Raw genomic sequence first — 13,197 nt, forward strand, 5'->3', positions numbered from 1 at the left:
CACAAAGGTCACAGACCACAACTCCTGTTCCCCATCTTTCACCACAGTCTTTGATAAAGGACTTCTGAAATATCCTACAAAGTCAAACATCACTAAAATTTCACCTAACTCAGATTTTCTGGCAATGTGATATACATGAGTATGTATTTCAGGTTTTGTTGCTTGGACTTAAAAAATAGGCTAACAGTAATAGGCACATGAACTACCTTTAGGATGTATGGTATGTGGGAAAAAGCAGAAAGTACCATAGATTTGTATAATTTTTTTTTTCTAAGAAGATGTATTGTGCTGGTACTAGCAGTAAGATGAAGAGAAACTGTGAAATCCTTCATGGTATTATATGAAAATTGTCAAACTGCTGGGATATCCTCATTGCCCATGAGCCAGCCTCAAACACAATGTATTTGTACTCAAATTTTTCAGTTTCTTTGGACAGTAGCTTTAGCCTTGTGCAGTTGTAAAGTCCCACAAAAGACTATTTACTTTATCTTGTCAGAAAATGTAGTCATAAAAGAATCATAAATGCCCTGGTTTATCAGGCTGTCTCTGCATACTGGTTGACACTGGAGACATAGTTTTCTTTTTTTTCTCTCTCTCTCTCCCTCTAGAAAAAATGAAATGTCTCATTGCGCTCTTCAACAAAAATATCAAGGATCCTAAGACATCAGACAGAGCCTGTCTTCCCATTAGTACTATGCTAGTGATAAACAATGTTTTATGCCCCATAATTAAGGTACAGGTAATGAGCAATTATGTAGATCATGAATTAATTATATTTAAAACAGAGGCCATTACAATCAATATTCACCACATTTCAACTGCATTCTAGAATTAATAAATCTAATTAAAACTTTCAATTGGCAGCGATCTGTTTATACCACCTTTCTGAAGAATCGTAACAGCTGTCTATGAATAACTACATTTTACATATACACGTGTACACCATGGATCTGGGGGTGTGGGGCAGTTCTCTTTTCTTAGGTAGATGGAGCAGGACAAACTTGTGTTGGAGTGATTCCTGCTCTCACGAGCTGCCCTCCCCAGAGGACAATAAGGGGGTGCTTGGAGCCTGGTCCTTCTAGGTTTCCGTCTCCAAGCAATTGTTTCAAAGTAAGGCTGATGGTTGACTGGTCCCCTACTAAGTGTCTGTTGCTTGAAGCACCACCCTTTCCCTACTCAGTCCATGGCATCAGAGTGGGGCTGACCCTCCTCCCCCAACCAAGGTTGGCTCAAGTCTCAGCCCTGACCAGTTAAATCATCACAGATAACTGGCCACAGCCATTGGTTCAGGGATGGGTCTAGACCTTACCAGACCTTAAAAGCCATAACTTCACTGGACTCTTGAGAGTGAAGTTTTCTAGTGGACTCAAACCCAGTAAGAAGAAGATATGGAGATTTTAGCAACTCCTTTACCACCATGAGGAGGAGCTGAGCTGGGACAGGGACCAGGTCCTGGTGATGTCCCTTGCATCCCTAAATCTGGTTGTGTCTGAAACCACCTAACTCTCAAGATTTTACTTATAAAATCCAATAAGAATATTCTCTTTTTTAACTTAAGCCTCTCTGTGAAGTGCCTTTAGTTATTTGCAAAGCACCTAATAAAACAGTTCCCATGCTTGACTGACTCATTACTTCAACAGAGTTGTTTTACTAAGTGACCCTTAAATAAATTAAAATCCTGGCCAGAATAAAGGTCTTAGGGTGACAAAGGGTTGGTAGTGGGGCAAGGAAGATTAGTATCACTTCAAAATGAAGCATCTGGGGGTTAATACCTGCTTATTATTAAAAATTTAAAACACATTTTCAGTTCATGGCAGGTATGCTTCTGAAAATATTAATATTATATAAAACCGAGGCTATGGTTTGAGGGATTTTTCCTTCCCATTCTTCACATACTTCTGATGACAAAGGACAACATAAGTCAGCAACAGCCTTTAGACTCCCTCTAAAATAAGTGCCTCCTTCTAATTGATTTGGTGGGTGAGAAGAGTGTCATCCAAAAATATTAAAGATTACCTTCCATCAGTGGTATAGGGAATGTCTTAGGCAAATTGAACTCTCTTGTTAGACCTATTTTTGGTACAGCAACTTCCTATTTACAGAGCACTTTACATCCATTATACTTATTTCATCCTCACAGCAAGAGCCATGGCCCTCATCCATGGAGCCATCCATCAGTTCACTGCATAGATATTTGCTGGGGGCCAACTAGGTAGTCGGCCTGAGGCCTGGGTGAGACACAGAGTTGTGTTGAGGTGCAAGAGACATGGATCCCCTCTTCCATTATTTAGAACACTGTGCTTCAAGGCAGTGGGCTAAGATCAATGGCTGTTAGATTCCAATCCCCAACTCCTACCTGATTTGAGAAGAAAATAAAGGTGTGCCCCATTACAATCCACCCAACAAATGTACCCACTCTCTCTTCCCTGATACACAAAAACACACTGTAGACAGAGGAGATCTTACCTTTAAACTGATACCACCTAATTTTCGGGACCCCTTACCTGCCCAAGCTCCTTCCAAAGCTCCCAGATAGGCCTTGGGAATGTGATAATGTGGTCACATGTTTTTGAAGATTTTAAAGGTTTTAACCACATTTGGTTGAGAACACTGTGTCATTCCATTTTAACTTCCCCTCCACCATAGTCCTCTTATGTAGGTTTGAACCGGAGTGGTCATGAGCATTTCTGAGATGACTTTGAGTGTGAATACATCTGTTTTGGCATTGGTGGGATGTGTTATGCTTGTATAGTGCTTCTGTTTGTACCCCTGTGCTTGCCAGACTAAGGCTTGCAGGAGTAGTGTTCCTGCTCTCTATTCCAGTCTATCTATGCAAGCTATGAACTGCAGGGCCATAGTGTCCGTTGAGATCTGCATATGTCTGATGGCACAGGTGTATCTAGGTGCATTGTGGAGGATTAACAAGGTTTGATGTGTATAGAGCCAGGAGCACGCCTGTGGAAATTCTTCTAATTATCAGGCATGCAAAATTACTAATGTAGGATCAGTTCTTACTGATGCCGTCAAAATGGAAGTCCTCTCCTATCAGGAATATATATAATGTAAAACATAGTATGGTAAGTACAGTAGACTACTTCTTTTTCCTTTTCATGAAGAATAAGGAAATGATAGTATATGAGAATTCATATATTTGTAAGGCAAAAATCTGAAGGATTACATCACTCAGCAAATTCATCTGAGTGTAAATGGACATGTTTTATGCATGCTAGTGGAAGGACCTTTCTATTCCCACTATAGAAGGTGACATTATGAAAGTGTTGATCAAAGAGAATGCAGTCAAAAAATGGTAGGAAAAAAAGTACTATAAAATTGTGTCAGAATTTTAACTAATAAAATATTGATTGATTAATAAAAAAGGCTATTCTCCGAGACATTTAAGAAATTTATCAGCTTTTTCAATGTGTTTTTTGGTGATTTCTTTTCTCCTTCTATGTAAATATTTATTTCTAATCCAAATTTTCTATGCATAAGGTATTCTTATAGGAGGCTTCCAAAACTATAAAAGCTTGTATAAAATCTGGAACCATACCCAACTACAGCCCCATTCCCCACACTGAATTCTAGTGTAAGTTTCCAGGGCTGTATTTGATGCTATGGTGATATAAAAGACAAAGGGAGGGATAAAAAAAGATGATGGCTCTTGTACTTGACAAAATTCTAATGTAATTGAGAAGATAAGACTTCCAGCAAAAAATCAAGGAAAGATAGAGTCAAGAAATGCCAGATAGAAAAATACAGCCAAATAGCACTAGAGGAGCTCAGATGACTACCCACTTACATGCCGTGTCTATGTCTCTGTCTATCTGTGTAACAGGTTTGAATACCTCAGCCCTAAACTGGGAGATCAATATGGGTGGTGGATGGTCCACATATTGGATGGTCAGTCCGTCCTTCATCCCTTCTATGGGAGCTGCTTGTCCTCTCACTCTGTGTGACACAGAGAAGGCAGGTGGCCCAACCCTCCTCCCTCCTATCCCCAGTCTTAAATGGTCCAGGAGTGGGAACTTGACCCAATCTGGGCCAATGAGCACCCTTCCAGAAATCTAGAATCAGGACTAAGAGATCCTAATCTCATTCTGATTGGTCTCCTGTGCAAAGAAAGTATAAATTCAGGAGCTGTAGGGGCCCATTTTCTTCCATGTGGGTTGGGGAGCAAAGCACGCAAGCAAACTGTTGGGCCAGCAAGAAGGAAGCAGAAGATGGGATGCGGAGATGCTTCTGTGAGCATCTCAGCCCTGGCTCATATTCTTCTTTTCTTAATCTATAATTCACATATCATAAAACATACCCTTTTAAAGCATACAGTTCAGGGGGTTTTAGTCTATTCAGAGTTGTTTAACAATCACCACTAATCTCTGACGATTTCCATCACTTCCAAAAGAAAATTTACACTCCTGAGCAGTCCTCCCCAGTCCCTTCCTCCCCCAGCCTTTGGGTCACTATGGATCTGCCTACTCGATATTTCATATACGTGGAATCACATAACGTGCAGCCTTTGGTAACTGGCTTCTTTCACTCAACATACTGTTTTCAGGGTCCACCCAGGTTGTAGCATGTATCATTCTTCATTCTTTGTACAGAGATAAAACCTGGTTTACTCAATCATTCCCCCAAATTTTGAGGCCTGGATACACCCTTCCCTTTGGCTCCTGGTGATAACTATGCATCCTTTCCATCCTATCTAAGTTCTCCTATATTTCCTTAGTTCCAACAGGAATCAACCTTGGTTTTTTGCTTTAGTCCTAACTAGTACAGGAGAAATTGCCTGGTAATGATTCCTGGATAAGGTAGAGCCTTGAACAGGAGTAGGAATGGGGGCAAAGATTTGATAGTAGGAAAGGAAGGAGTAGAATAGAGAGGGAAACCATCAGTAGGAACAGAACTAGCAAAGATGTGGGACATGTCCCCACACACAGGAGGAGAACAGCTTGTCTGGAATATGGGAAGTCTGGCAAGAGGGGGATAAATGTGGAGAGAGAGAATGGTGCTAGGTAAGGATTTACTAGACAAGCTGAGGTTTAAAAAATCACCATCTCTGTATTTCTGCCTAAAGGTGGCATTACAACATAAGTTGGCATTGGGAGTAACTGCCCCATTGGAAAGCAGGGCCATAAAACCTTGACCTAAGCCAGCCAATTGCTTCCCAAAGCCCCACATGGTGGGAAAATGAGGGACAGAGTGTACGTAGATCCCATCACTATTTAACCTACTCAAGTTCACTGCCCCTTGAGGTGGTCAGGAGACTCAGCCTCGCAATTTACCCACAGCTCATGTGATAAAGAAATCTGCATTAGTGGGGTTGAATCCTCTCTGCTAATTAGTAGCTGAGTGACTTCTAACAATTGCTTAACCTCTGGGCCTCACCGTGTGTTTTTTAAATTGTTTGTTTTGGCCAGAACATACCTCACTGGGTGGCGGCAGGGATCAAATGAGATGCTGAGTCTTCTGTGAAAGGACTTTGCAGAAACTGCTGTGTTATTCCCATGTACAATCTCATTCACTTATTGATCACAAATATTTGTTGAATACTTATGGGCAAAATATGGAATTATGATTCACTAACAGGAAGAAAAAAAATAAAAATCTCTGCATTTTTTGACCAAATGGCAATTGTTCCTACAACTCTAGCTATGTAATGGTTATTTAGTAAAAGGGAACAATAATTTACAGAAAATGTATAGTAGGTCTTCCTTACCCCAGCCTTCCAACTTCAACAGCCAAGACACCTTGCAGATTCATGAATGTATCTATCTGCTTGCTTCTCAGGCTTGGTTGTGTGCACTATCTTGGTTTTCAGAAGGTGTTTGGGAAAGTAGACAGGTCTGACGTTTTACCCCAGCATAGTACTGTGATTTTACTCTTTGCTTTATGTTTAAATAAGAAGAGCAGGTACAGGAATAACCCAAAGTAATTGAGTGGATTTGCACCACGACATGCGGCGTTGCCCAGAGCTACACCTTACAATCACCCCATTCATATTTTAGGTTTTGACACCAGACTTTGCAGTATTTTACAATTCTCTGTTCCATGTCAGCAGCTCCCTGTACAGCTGAATATCAGTCCTATTTAAATCTGCAGGAAAATAGCTGCAGGTGACATAACCTTTCGTGTCGTACCACTGTGTACATACACAAATAATTGGAGCTCTTGACCCTGTCTGGGCCCATACAACTGTAAGTACAAACTTGACATTTTGATACTGCTGCTAGCCTTTCTCGTTGTTATTTTCTGTTTCAATAATCCATTGCAGGTAGAAAAATGAAAGAAGGAAGCATGAATGATTAATGCTGTCAAGCTAAAATAATGTATTTAGAAAAATCTATAAATCTGTTATTTGTGGCATTTTAAAACTGAACACGACACTCCTTGGTGCCACCGCCTGTTTCCCGGCAGATGAATGGGAGTCCTTTGCAGCATGGGGTGGCCAGGCAGCCTCTGGAGTCTGTGCTGAGCTGGGATGCGCTCATCCTGGGACAGGCACAGTGAGAACCCTGGGTTCTTCCTGTCACCAAGGTCAGAAGCAGACATCACAGGGGAGTCTCTGCAGTGGGCTGTCAGTTTTGCATTTCACCCCGGGGTGAGACTGGGTTTGCCTCTCAAGGTTCCTTGGCTCACCACTCCCAGTAGCTACAAGCCACAGGCCCCGGCAGCCAGCTGTCTCCAACCCAATCTCTTTTGGATTTTGTTCAAGCTCAGACTGAAAGTTGATCAAGTTCAGCTCCTAGGAGGCTCTGCACAGCTCCAGGCAGTCTGTGGAATGCTGATCCTAGCACACGGCTCCACTGACCCCACAGGTCTCAAGCTGGGCTCTCCCGGACTCTACGAGCTGACAATAATCCCAGGTCTCCTGTCCAAATGTCCCCAGTTCTTGGAGGCAAACACTACCCCTATCCATGGCATAAGTGTTCAAGCCCTGATCTCTCCACCCTGGCCAGAGGAGCCCTGGTTAAGAGAGGATAGGACCTACAGAAGACTTAAAATGGCCTGCAAGCAAACCGCCAGTGATACTTTGGCAGCCCTGATGGATATCATCAATGTATTTGTTAGATTTGCATAGAGAGCAAGTCAAATTTCTGCAGACAATAAAATTAGCAATTGATGCCAATAGTAGGATTATTTGCAAATTTGTAACTATAAGCACCTGGTCAGAGTGGTCATACATGCCACCTTAAATGACACTGGGGATGTGTGGGTAGGCTACTAGGGGTGCTGCTACTCTGTCAGTGGGGTAGTGGTGGGGGGCATTGGGGGTAAGGATAGGGGATCAAGGAGAATAAGGGTTTCCTGGGAAAACATGGGCTCCTGGGACAGGAAAGGGATCTCTTGGGAGCATAAATGCCCAGCAGAGTGTGAGTGCTCAGGGAATGTGCCCCATATGCACATGCCACTCTTGGCAGGTGGGGGGCAGCTCACCTGCTCCAGTTGGCCGATTCTTGTACCAATTCCTATTCAATAGTTGAAAGTTGGATCTTAAAGCAGTCTAGTGAGGGGACTTCTGGCACCCCAGGGTGGTGGGGGTTGTTCACACTTTAGATTATAGGAAACACATGCAAGTAACCACCCTTGAGAGGACAGTGGCCACACACGATGTGAAGAAAGGGCCAGTGGATCCTGGAAGCCACTCTCAGATGCTGGTGGAAAACTGCCCTCAGGCAGGGGGGAGCACAGTCAGGAGGCACCAAGAACTGGAAAAATAAGCCTGGGCTCTTTTCTCCCATTTAACTGCAACTTAATTTTCATTTGTCTTGCACGTCTCTGCCACTCAGGACTCCGTGCGGTCACAGCCTCAGTGCCAGACACTGTGGCCGGCAAAGGCAGAGGGACGGGGCAGCAGGGAGCCTCCCACTCCTTTACTTGGATCGTCGGACAGATTTCAGCTGGAAGCCGGCCTTCTGGTTACCTGGGGGACAGAGCATGTCCTGTTTCTGCCGAAAATCTGTTCTGGCAAAATTAACGGCAAGACCAGGTCTCTCTCAGCTCCATCGTATATCTGCATCTGGCCAACAGAGGAGAAATGGATTTTAATCCAGTTTGTGTTCCTATATTAGCAAAGCCCACAGACAACCGATCTGTTTGAAGATGTTTGCTTCACTCAGGTGCTGGGCCTCAATAATTTAAAATTAACTCAACGCTCTCAGCATAAAAAGTAATGGCTCTGTCAGAACCCGAGTGCAGAATGCCTAATTTAGGGTTTTACATGCTAATTCTGAATAAATGGAGGTGTCATGAGAAGGAAGGGTTCTCTTTTAAAGTGCATAAAGGCAGACCATGAATTAGTGGAGACCATTAAAGTTACATCTTCAGTGGCTCAGGCTTCATGAATGCCAGACCCAGCACAGTTCCAAAAGCCAGTACTGCTGGGGGTCCTCAGGGCAGAGACTTCAGAGTCTTTGCTGAAAAGAGCCGATGTTTTGTCCTGGAAACTTCTGAGTTGCAGTTCAGATTCCCTTCCTGATACGAGCTAGACACCCAGGAGCACTGGCCCAAGCCGCATACATTCTCATGACCAAGCTTCAGAGAGATCCAGAATCATGAGGCCAGGAGCACCGATGACAGGGGAGAGTTCGGCTCTTCCTTCCTTGCTGGGATCCTCTTTCCAGACAGGTTTGCAAGGGGAGCTGGATGAGGGCCCAGGGTGAGTCACTGACCCTCGTGTGTGACTGCTGAACACTGCAACTGCCTCAAGTTGGCTTGGGGAGGCCACCTTGTGTGTCCCCATCTCACGAGATGCTCCTCCCTTATGTCCCTTTGGACCTAGGCCCACTGGGGCCCCTGAGTCTGAGACTGTCCCCAACATACTGGATCCCTGAAGCAGCTGAGGACAGAGGGTGATTTCTCAGCTGCCTGACAAACTGCACCATTTTGCCTGGGCTGTTGGAAACAAAGGCATTTGGAAATAAAGGTCTCTTACACTCTTTGGTTTCCCTGTGGGGATACAAGGCCCAGTGGCCTTGCTCTGAAGCCTGCCTAGTCTGTGCTCGGAGACCCTAATCCATGATTTTTCTCCTCTGACTTAAGGCCCAGGGGTGCAGGACAAGATTTTGGGGGTGGCAGTATCCAGCTTGGGCCTGACACCCAGCTTGGGCCCAGGCTCAGCCTCTTCTCTTCACAGCACCCACAGGGACACCAGTCATATAGCCCTGCCCTCGGACCCCTTTCCGCATCAAGTGCTCTGAGGAAACAAAGAGAAGGCGCCTGAGAGGTGAGGGACTCTGCTTCTTGGGGTTTCAATACTAGGCAAAGTGAAATACCTGAATTTATTTCCCCGCCTAGGAAATGTTGGAATAATGCCTACAAATTTTCTCTCTTATGGAGGTGGAAATTTGAAAATGCCTTTGGAGAACACCAGTCCATCTTTCTGGTGAACCTACCTGAAAGGACCTGCAGGGTGTGAATGTAAAACACTTAGTCTCCCAATGTCCTCAGGAAAAGCAGGATTCAGGGTTGTCCTTGAAGACGGGAGCTCAGGGCTTGGTCAGGAGAAGACTGGTCCACGAAGTAGGTCCAGCACCGGATCTTAGACGGTGGTGTTGCTCTGGGGAGAGAGTGCAGCTTATATATTTTTGGATTTAAATGGAAAGTACTTATAAATGACTGAGTGCTAAAGATGAGCAGTAACTGATAGGTCATAGATGAGCACCCTTCAACTACAGGAAGGAGAAAGTCAAAAAGGTTCCCCTCCTGCCCCTGGCCAGGCAGCGCAGGATGGACCTGCCCTTTGCCTCTGATGACTCAGTGTGGGGAAGTTCACCCAAACAACACATTCTCTTGAGTTGATTCTGCCACTCTCTTGACATTGATCTCCTGTAACCAAAATTCAAGGAGAGTATAAACAGGACAGTTACCCCTGAAAGAACTGAACTCACCATCAGTATCACAGACAGAGGGAGTCAAATCAAGGAACAGAATCTAAAAAGACTTATCTTAGACTTCAGACAATTTTCTTCTCTGGCTTCTTTGCCAGCTGGATCTGGACTCTTCAGCAATGGAGGAATGAGTGTGGACTCACCATTGCTGGAGATGACCCAACCCGGGTATGTGGAGGCATGCTGGCAGGGAGTTGGCAGCCTGCGCCAGGCCCTAGGTACAAGTTGCAAGTCTGGACCTGAGTGTGTGGCAGCTACAGCAATTGCTAAGTCTTCATTTCTCAGTGCAACCCTAAGCCTTCAATAAAGTCTTGCCATATCTCCAGCCTAGTCTCCACTGTGTCAAAGGTTATTAATGAAAGAGCCCATTCCCCACTCCTACCTGGTGGCCAGCACAGCGTTAGGTGCGTAGCTCTAGAAGGTGGGTGGTCTCTGGGCTTCCAGTGGAGTCACTGGACAGAGTAGACATCATCTGTATGGAGTCAGACAACAATAGCAGTAAATGCTGGTGAGTGCAGCAACTCATGAGAGATGCTAGCACCCTGGTAACTCACTGATATAAGCAAGGGAGAGTGAATGTAAGGTGAGGGCTGGAATCCCAGCATGAGCTGATGTGGGTCTAGCAAGAGGGGCAATTAAAATGTGAATGTAGATATGGCCTCCATGCAATTTCCAGGCTGACCACCTGGGACATAAGACTTGCCCAAATTATGACCCCCAGACACCAATCACATAAGACCAAAACCCTTGTGCGACACTGATATAGGCTTTAACAGATTCAAGGTGCTTGGCCCGACTCCAAGTTAAAACAAGGACTCTCCAGGGCCACACCTTCTCCAGAGCCTCATGGAAACATTAATTGCACCATGCACTTCACTGCCCGCAGCACCCACCAGCCAGGCGACACATTCACCCACAGATCATCCCCACAAACACCCCTACCAGCCCAAGCCCTGAAACACCCCCATCAGATCCTTGCACACTTGCTGAACTCACCACTCTCTTTCCCCGAGGGGAGTCCCAACCGCTCTGTGGCCACACCCGCATCCATCCACTGGATGTGATTTTCTGGCTTGTACGAGAAAAATGAAGTTATGTATGTTACTTTTTGGGATCAATGCAGCAAGTTCCAAATGATGTATGCTGTAAAAAAATCTCTGCCCTGCGCCCAGAGAATTCAAACCATTATGTGCTGAGAGCGCTGCATTCGGCCGCCTATTTGTTGTTTGTTGACTGCTGTCAAATATAATAAAATGAAATAAATCTCTGGGAACAGAAAAATTAAGGCACCTAAATGTGCTATTGTTTTTGATTTTGTCCTGGACTCATAAAATGGTACTTTTCTTCTCTTCCCGAGTGGTCAGATAAATAAATTAACTATAAAGTCTGAAAGAAAAACACATCTATGGCAAAGTGCTCTGCAGGGGCAACGATTCTGTTCTCCCGCCCCTGCCTCCCTCACCGGCTGGCTTCCCATTTCTCTGCATGTCCCAGGGATTAGACCCCAGGAAGGGGGGTGGCGGGCTCCCCAGGACTTCCCTCACTCCTGGGTCCTCCTCTCCTGGTCTCAGTTACCTTTCCCACAAGGATGATATTGCTCTGCCCAGATCTCACAAATACTATTTCATCATTTTCTGTGTGTCACCAACTTGGGGGTGCTGGTAGAAGCTTTGTTTTGTCCCCTTTAAGTGTGAAACATCTGGAATTCCTCACCTTTCCAGGCAGGATGGAGGGGTTCATCCCTAACCCAAGTCCACAGTGGGGAAAGCCACAGCCCCTTTGCCAAGGATTGAAAGATCCTGCACTTAACCCGCACTCCAGAGTCCCCGTGTGGCTTGTGTGATTGCCTGGCATTTAACTTGCTTGGCCTCCTCTTCCCTGTTCCACCTCCCCTACGCCTTCCTTGTTCCCCTGGAAGCACTGCCGCGCCAAATCCGCACACCCAGACCCTGGGCTCAGGATCTGCTTCTGAGACCCTCCCTAAGCAATCCTCCCAGCAGGCAGTGGGAGGGGAGGCTGGGAAGCAGATGTCTTCCCCTGCTCATTCGCCACACCTGCCCTGCTTCACCCAGAGTGGCTCTGCTGACATGCAGCGTACATTATGGAATTGCCTGTAAATTCTTTCTGAAGGTGATGCAAATAATTTTGCAAAACCACTGGCTAAGTGTAATCTACTCATTTTCAGAGGGGGAAACAGTCTTCACCCTAAGCATTGCTGTCAGGGAAGCCTATCGGGGGACCAAGGGTACCTTGCAGTAAAAGGGACACCCAGGTCTCTAAAGAGAGACATGAGAAATGTGAGGAGAGGGTGTGAAGCAAGCTCAGCATGGAGGCCTGTCTCTAGACCCAGGGGAGACAGAGGCAGGAGGCCCCTCTGAGCCCAGCCTTCTGACATGGCACTGCACGTCAGAGAGCAGTGGCCAAGCTTGTCTGAGAACAGGGGAGCAGAGACGTGGAGTCCTACCCAGAGACCTGGTCGAAGAAGGCTTCCCTTCTTGCTCTTTGCCCCTGGCAGTGGAGGCCAGCAGAGGCCAATGGTGCAGGAAGCAGGTGGAAATGCTTCTGCTGGGAACCCGTGGCACATTCCAAACCCTTCATGACCTGCGGGAGCTAGAGTGGAACTGCAACTCCCGGGTCATTTAACAGAGTGGAAGAAGTCCAAGAGGGACATATTAGGCTTCCTGCTCATACCTTAACTCAAGAAATTCACTACAAGATAAAGAAGATACGACAAAAGTTTTTCCCCAAGCTGACACAACTGCTGGTACAATATTACATATTCCTGACTATATGCCAGACCCTGTTCTAAGCATTTTACAAATGCACTCACTTAATACTTATAGTACCATAAATACTAAATGTGGCTATGCTAAGTGAGGGGTGCTAGGAGACCCAGACCCCAAGGCCCGGACTGCTCAGTGGGCAGAGAGGGTCCAGTGGGGTTCTGGGAGATGAGCTGAGTTTACATAGTTCAGGGAAAGCAGAAGAGCGCTCTGGACATAGGGAGTGGCATGAGTAAGGGCAGGTGTCAGAGGCACACAACCACTGGAGGGAGGGCAGTGTAGAGATGGGGACTATCTCTGCCAGCTGAGATCATGGGGCATTTGAGTGCACAGTAAATGAGTGGGCTTTGTCCTGCTAGTGAAAGTACCACCGTGAAGGCAGTGTAGGCACGGAAACCTTTTATTGTTTGGTCTCTGCGGTTTATGTGATCTGATCATCAGCTTTATTCTAGGTCAAGGTCCGGTTTTCCCTACTACATATTGTGAAAGAGAAGGCTCTAGCTTATGACCCCACCCTACCTTCGTCA

The 13,197-nt window shown here is 45.6% G+C and overlaps 1 long non-coding RNA gene across 1 annotated transcript; it reads right to left on the reverse strand.

Moving 5' to 3' along the window:
* Nucleotides 1-5,708: 5,708 nt before the first annotated feature.
* LOC118973007 (uncharacterized) lies at nt 5,709-10,965 on the reverse strand. The gene is made up of 4 exons (XR_005062212.2): nt 10,884-10,965; nt 10,270-10,359; nt 9,393-9,556; nt 5,709-8,017 (listed from the first exon to the last, which is right to left on the reverse strand). It is a non-coding gene; the product is annotated as an uncharacterized lncRNA (long non-coding RNA).
* Between the last annotated feature and the right edge of the window lie 2,232 nt (nt 10,966-13,197).

The sequence above is a fragment of the Manis javanica genome, chromosome 17 (genome assembly GCF_040802235.1).
Source record: "Manis javanica isolate MJ-LG chromosome 17, MJ_LKY, whole genome shotgun sequence".
NCBI classification, from domain to species: Eukaryota; Metazoa; Chordata; class Mammalia; order Pholidota; family Manidae; genus Manis; species Manis javanica.